The sequence below is a fragment of the Limulus polyphemus genome, unplaced genomic scaffold (assembly GCF_000517525.1).
Source record: "Limulus polyphemus unplaced genomic scaffold, Limulus_polyphemus-2.1.2 Scaffold2547, whole genome shotgun sequence".
In the NCBI taxonomy this organism is placed as follows: Eukaryota; Metazoa; Arthropoda; class Merostomata; order Xiphosura; family Limulidae; genus Limulus; species Limulus polyphemus.
The window spans coordinates 165,861-173,695 of NW_013668157.1; the positions used below are offsets into that span (position 1 = coordinate 165,861).

Consider the following 7,835-nt stretch of genomic DNA (forward strand, 5'->3'; position numbering starts at 1 on the left):
ATTTGATGTGTTTCTGTATTTGTGGTTTGTTCCTGGTTTCTTCTCACTGGATAACAATTTGATGTGTTTCTGTATTTGTGGTTTGTTCCTGGTGTCTTCTCACTGGATCATAACCTGGTGAACAATTTGATGTGTTTCTGTATTTGTGGTTTGTTCCTGGTTTCTTCTCACTGGATCATAACCTGGTGAACAATTTGATGTGTTTCTGTATTTGTGGTTTGTTCCTGGTGTCTTCTCACTGGATCATAACCTGGTGAACAATTTGATGTCTCACCACTAAAATTCCTTTACTATAAGCCTTGCTGGAAGCCAATAACATCAAATAAAAATTAAAGAACTGAAAATGTATGAAGAAGTGACGAGAAAGGATGTTGTTAAGCACAAAGCAACACAATAGGCTATCTGTGGTCTGCCTACTGTAGGTATCGAAACCCAATTTGTAGGGATAGATCAATATTCCAAAAAATTTCCATCACTACTATTAATGTTTTTGCTTTATTGTTATTATTGTTTTAAAGTTTTCATCCTGTTTCTCTAATAATAATATCATCATTATTATTAATATTTTGAGAATTTTAAAAATTTCTCAAAAGATTAGAAAGCTTTTATTATGGGTAACAATATTATAAGGTTTCTGGAATGATCCCAAATATACCTCAAAATATTATCGGCTTATATCCCTACTACTGTTTACGTAACATAACTACCTAAATGAATATTAGGCCTACACGTGTAATTACTTTTACATTCAATTTTTAAAATATTGACTCTTTGGAATATCGGGCTGTAGCCCAGTTTGTATCATTATAATGTTTTTGTTAACTCGAGAAAATATTTGATGTTTTTTTTATTTTATTAGCCACCTTGTAAAAATAATCGATTAGTTCAATGTACTGATTAAAGTCCAATGATTAATCAATCAGCGAATTCCTCAGCTTTAATGACAGTGCCACTGACCACTGAAAGATGTCAAATGCTGGATACTCACCGAGAAAATTCTCTGCAAAATCCAATGTTCATGTCTCACTCCACCCTCTGCAAGAAAACTACAAGTTCTGGGTAAAAATTAAAAAAAAAAAGTCTAGGATATTGTCATAACTTCAGAATAGTCGCGATCATAAGTGTAGTTTTCCGAAGGAAGGAAATGAGCTACTACTACTGCATGATATTGTTATGGTCATGTCATCCGAATCTACAAAAATATATATTCCAGCTATTTACATGTTCTCCGTTATGGAATGGATAAGGTAAGGTTTAATTTTTTAACATAGCAAGTTACAAACACTACCTTTCCATCACTTTATAGATGAAAAGCAGAGAAAAAAAAAAACTTCACACATTTTTCAGTTTTTCCTTTTTGGAATTTCACTTTGTTAATATCAAGAGATAACTCAACTTTTGTTTTCTAGTTATTTTATCAAATGTCTTTCAAACTCTCATATACTTGACGATAAAAGAACACTTAACATATCTCTAGCACAAATAGTTTTGGAGTGAAAGACTAATTAAAAGTCGGGAAATCACCCATCAAACAAATTTTGATATCCCTATTTAAATTCTGATTCCATGACTCAAACATCTCTATGTACTGAGAGTGTGTGTGTGAGTGTGTGTGTGTGTGGTGTAAAACAGTTATTATAAGGTATTTTGTCATGATATGACAACATATTTATTTCTCCTAGCTTCAACTATAAATACTTGTTAAGTGTTACCAAAGAAAAGCCAATAGCATATCTACGTATTTTCTTTTTGAGTTAAACGTGCATTAATTGTTTTAAGATTGAGCTACTTTTACTGCAGGTCACTAAAACCCAGTGGACAAATATTCAACTTTCAATGGTTAAAGATCAAAGTTACTGAATTTGCTAAAGTGATCTGTGCAGAGAAGTTTATCATTTAACTTTTAAGTATGTTCTCATCTTTAACCTAGTATAAGCTAAAAATAAACACAAGGTAACCTTGAGGCTTGTTTCTAAACTTGTGGGTTTCAGTTACTAATGCTCAATAAATAAATGCACTATTACTCTTAGTCTCTGATGCAGTAAAGCCTAAAGAACAGTATCAATTCCAAATACTTAAAATAAGGTACACCATCTAAATTTGAAAATACATTTATCTTTATTTCTTCTCATTACTGATTAGGTTACTAAGTCTAAACTTAAGAACCTAGTTGGGTGTAAACCAAATTTTAGCACATAGAGAAATAAAAATAGGTAAAGAAATAAAATATCAATGATTGGCCATTGGAAACTTGCATCTGAGTGGTTATGCTTTAAAATTTAGTTTTGACTGTTAAGATGAATACATTTTCATCATTTTAATTTTATTTACAATGCCCTCCCTTCCTCCCCTAATGAAACTGGTCCTGTGAAAGAAGTTTCTAGTAAGCAGTATTAGAAAACACAAAAGTAGGCAACATGTTTTCGTCTTGTGAAATGCTTTATCAGACACAACGTTGCCAATAACATACGTACTTGAACTTTGAAGTTGAAAGTCATAAAATAAAAGACGCGTCAATTTTCAGTTTCAAGCAAAAATTAAAATAAGCAATTTTATAATTACACATGTTTTAATTTCAACCATTCTGTGAGCTTCCGTTTGCTATAAAATAGTCTATCGTAACATAACTTACGTTTCATATCATCACTCGATTGACTCACCAAAGCAAATTCTAACTGGTATTTTGAAATCAGGCAGTGCAAAACGCATCTGCTAATTTTAACTTTTTAAGTTAAAACTTGTGATAACGCGTGGCATTTGAACTTTAATTAGTTCTTAAAAATCTAGTTATAATATAAATAAAACATAAATGACATACTTCTGTGATGATAACCATTGAATTTGAAGCAAAGAGCTCATGTAATTGACGCCTCAAGAGAAAACTGTGATAACGCTTATATTACAACACGAACAACCCACACACTGTACGTGAAACAAACACTATTACTACTTCACAGAAAAATGGCTACGGTGCAGACGATGACGTAAAATGACGAAACATCCTCCACAAATGCAAAATATATGAGCGATCAACTTATATATGCATATATCGTGTGTATTAAATCAACATTTATAGACAATGGTTTATTTTACAATATATGCAACTATTATTTGTACAAGACACGCAATTTATAAACGTTTCTTTTATAAGTTTTAATGTGAAACATTTCATTATGCTACAGTATTTGTTTAGGAAATTTTATATATAGATTTAACATCATTCTACATATACACTATGTATCAAATTAATTTAAAACAGCTATGTGCCAGATAAAATGAAGCAGAAAGTTTCGCTATATTATAATGTGTTATACTTCTCTGCCGTTTTTAGTAATTTTTATAAATGGAATATCCTATGTCTTATTACTGGAAATTTTATGCTTCGCAAAATTTTCATGTACATTGCATTGTTTCAACCAACATTTCTTTAAAGCAATGATTCTGAGCATTGCGAACCCTTTCGGCAAAAGGGAAGTCCTCACTGACCTCGACCTAACCCAGTAGCAAACTCCAAATGTTTGGGAGGGTAAGTCAGTATAGATATCGTGCAAACTCAAAAGATTAGATCACATATTTTAAGTTATATATAACAAATTACTGTGTTCTCAAGAGCCTTTTCAAAAATCTTTGTGGATGACCGGCTGATAACATATGATCTTAATGTGAAGTGAATAGCGTAATTAAAAACAAGAAACTCGAGTCAGTGCATAATATTGTTGTAAAGTAGCACGTAAATCATTTGCAATATACCGTATTTTTCGGTGTATAAGACGCACTTTTTTTACCCCAAAATTTGATGTCAGAGCTTGCGTCCTATACACCGAAGGTATGAATAATATATATGTATTCGATGACAATGACCTACTTTGAGACTAATAATGGTTGGAGACGGCTTGAATGGGTAATGAAGAAAAACTTTAATGGAAGTTTAACATAACAGCAAATGTACAACGTTTCGACAATGTTTTGTCATCATCAGACCATTAATATATATATGTATATATACGGTATACACAAGCCGTGTGTAAATATATTGAAATAGGCATGCATGGTTTAGTTCAATTGAATGTGTTATTTATAACAATAGTAGTTTTTCTTTCTTTTAAAAACATAACTATTTATAATGCTCCCTAAATAATAAAAAAATAAATTATAGTAATGGATGAGAGTGAAAAAAACTTATGAGTACACGACGATCCCTGTTTAATGTGGAGCAGAAGAAAGCAGTTTCAGGCCTAACTTTAACAAATAAAAAATCATTTTTGAGTGCTTGCCTTGGATTCAAATGAGATCTTTTATGTTTAGAACAACATATGTACAAATTTTTAAAGTATCAAATTGAATTTTTGTTCAATAAAAATCTTTCAAATGCGACTGTAGCTTTGTTTCCCCCCAAAATTTTGTTTTCAAATTAAGGGTGCGTCTTATATTCCGAAAAATACGGTAAATATAATGGTAACCGGACAATTAGACACCTAAACAAATGACGAAGTAGGACATTTAGACACCTAATAATTATAGAGGGGTGTTAAAACTTCGCAACATATTTGCCTAGTTCAACTAGTAGTTGCATGGTGTCTAGTTGTCCGGTTAACATGCAGGTCATATAATGGAGTAAATTAAACTGGTAATATAATAAACCTAGATCTATGTGGGTCAAATAATGAAATAGATTTAAAATGTTAATAAAATAGGCTTAGATCTATACAGTTCATTCAATGGACTAAGTTAAATTGGTAATGTAGTAGGCCTAGATATATACAACTTACAAGTGGTGTCTAAAGGTTCGACTTCGTCATTTTTTTAGGTGTCTAAATATCCGGTGTCTAGTTGTCTTGAATTCAAATACAATATGTAAAAACCTGCCAACCGTGACAGAGTCAGCCTTAGATTTCAAAATAAGATGCAATGGGATAAGAGGTTACTGTTAACCTTGGAGAAAGCTGGTACCGACCAGCACTAGAAAGGTTTATCTCTACATCAGCTAGACTGAAACAATCAGACAAATAAGTTTAAAATGACGGTTAATTGTCTGGGAAACAACAATATCCTTCTAATTAATACCCAAAGAAATAGAATCTTGGTGCACAACTCTGTTGCAGTTTTTAAGATGAGTACAACAAATTTTCAATCTAGTTTTCTGAATTTGTTCAGTAGACTATTTATATTGTTTTATTACATGTTTAATCTGTCTATCTAAAAAGAATCAAATTAAAAGCCAATTACATATTACTACAAGTACTAATTTATTTCTTAAAATAAAATTTTGACGTAACATAATGTAGTATACTATAATATTATATTGTTAAGTCTCCCTTCGTTAGTTAATTTTCTGTAAATTTCGTTCCGACGAAACTTTAGCGACACAAGTCCTTTCTTAAATAAAACTGGTTTATTCTTTCTGAATACAACTTTGCGATACACTTAATTTCCACAGTCGCGCTATAACAAACGATATAATTCACAACGAGCGTCTCACGTGGTCAACTCAACAATAATCTGTGCGCAGTTCAATTACACATTGTTCCCGTCGCTTGTTGGCCGGTCTTATATATATACAAGACTACCCCATGTCTAGTAGTCTCCCGACGCTTCATGAACGTTCTGGAAGCGCGTGGCGTGTTACTAGAGTCACGTGACCTCCGCTGTCGTAACAATATCAAAATGGTAGAATTTCTTGTGTATAATGCGAACTTCAAACAGTCCACAATAAAACAGTTAATAGTTTAACTTGAATACACTTGGGTTAAATTTTATAATAAAATGATTATAATATATTGTTGTATTTTCATATTTGTTTGCTATAATTACTTTGAATTACTGGATATAAATAAATTTAGAATGTTTATCTCTGAGATGTTAATGTTCATCACAAAGAAACATTGGAGCTACAAAAAATTGAGTACTTGTACTTTTTGTGTTTGTGGCAAAGCTACTAAAGCTGTCTGTCGCTTCCCCTAATTTTGAACTACTGCCCATAGGGAAGGTAGCCAGTCAGCAGCACGTCAGACTTATAACACCCACAGCTTAAGATGCAGGGAATATTTTGTGATATCTGATGGATACAAACCCGGATCGCCAGCTCAGAAATCGAGAGTTATATTAAAAATTAAACGATTTTCTATTTTTACTTATCTTTTTACCTTGAAATTCGTATTTTTTCTTGTTACACATACTTATCCCTTCGGAAAATGTCTACTTTCGGTAAAAAACAACAACAAAAAGTCAGGGTTTGTTTTGCAATTAGTAGAGCTCTCCAGCTGTTGTTTATACTCAGAAGCCAGTATCACTGTAACAGTGGTATTATTCATTAATATTTATTCAAAAAACTACAAAAAAATCGAAAATAATTTGAAATTTTCTGTAGGCCTACAAAAACAACATTGTTTTGTTTGGAATAAAACTTACATTTTAACTGCCTCAGAACTCTTTTAAGCGTTTCTTAGATCTCTTACCCAATTAATGATCAGGTAAAATGTACTTAAATTAGATCTTATAGCAGGTTTATTAAATGTACGTATAATTATTCTTATACATCTTGTTGATTTTAAAAAATTGTAGAACATACTTGAGGGATTTGGGCGTTTTATTATTATCTGGAGAGTAAAGGTACTTTTTTCTAACTTTATTTTTATAGATCTTTATTGTTTTCTGGCCGAAAATATTGGTAATAGTAAAACTAAAAGACTCAACTGATAATTATATTAATTTAACATTTATAAGTTTCAGTTTTCTTTTCTGCTGATTTATAACATTAAATCTTTCTAGTCAGTTTAATGTACGGGAATATCTTCATTAAATTTTTAGTTTTTTTTTACAAGTATTTTACTTCTGATCTTAATACTTAACTTAGTTTTGATCACGAGGTATTCAAAATTAATACTGTTATGTTTTGTGTTACTTAAGATATGGTGGAAACACCAATTTAAAAAAAAGTAATAATACGTTTCAAACGATAAAAATTAAAGCTCATCAAATTAATCTAGTTTACACCGAATACGTCGTTCAAGCAACTGATGATAGAAAAAGCATGTCGACCATTAATAATAATACTATGGTTGTCGTACCCCAGCTGGCCTGATGGGCCTTGGTATTGCTCGACATGTTTCGCCGGGACTGGTAACATAAGATATAGTGTGGTTGACATATTATAACATTCTTCTTTAGCTTTTACTCTAATGCTTATTAAAGCTCATTCTTTAATTTACAAGCTGTAAACAGAATAAAACAGAACGATCTGTTTTTATTATTTTCAACCCTAAAAGAAAACAACTGTTGCATCAGAAAGGGAAAAAAATCACTTACATTAAAACCATAACAAAAAACAAAGAGGTCGCTGACATTCAGGAAAACTTACGCGTTTCTTCAAAGTAGTGACAAGACTGATAGCTAACTACAATGCTGGTGATCCATCGGAGAGAGCTATTTCCCTCAGGTAACAATTTTAATCTTGTTTGTAATATGTAGACTCTCTATAATCTATTCTCAATCCACCCTACACACTTCCTGTTATGCAGGTTTTGTATGATGTGCTCCACTTCATACCGGATCTTTTATTATGACATGGTACAAAAAACGCGTTTTTAATCGTGCACATTGTATTTATAGTATTACTATTATCAATATCATTATCTGTTGTTACACCGCAACAGATAAGCTTGATATATTTTCGGCTTAATTTTTAACAGAACACATTATCTTATCGTATGCTACATACATTTTTCTGTTTGGAAGAATATTAACTTAAATTTAAGTTAAAACGTATATCATTTTCAATCAATCTAAATTATAGTAATTTCTGCCCCACTGTTCAACTTTAAACCAAAAGAGCGTAG

General features: G+C 31.5%; 1 protein-coding gene across 4 annotated transcripts in view; it reads right to left on the reverse strand.

Moving 5' to 3' along the window:
• Positions 1-7,461, reverse strand: part of LOC106467262 (protein tyrosine phosphatase type IVA 2-like) — a 26,037-nt gene extending 18,576 nt beyond the window's left edge. Inside the window, exon 1 of one of the 4 annotated variants that reach the window (XM_022395396.1) lies at positions 7,358-7,461. The gene's annotated coding sequence lies outside the window, so the exon portion shown is untranslated. Of the gene's footprint in view, positions 1-988; positions 1,056-2,632; positions 2,725-2,818; positions 2,943-7,357 lie in introns of those variants that run through there. The other 3 variants (XM_013927590.2, XM_022395395.1, XM_022395394.1) reach the window with 3 other exon arrangements.
• Between the last annotated feature and the right edge of the window lie 374 nt (positions 7,462-7,835).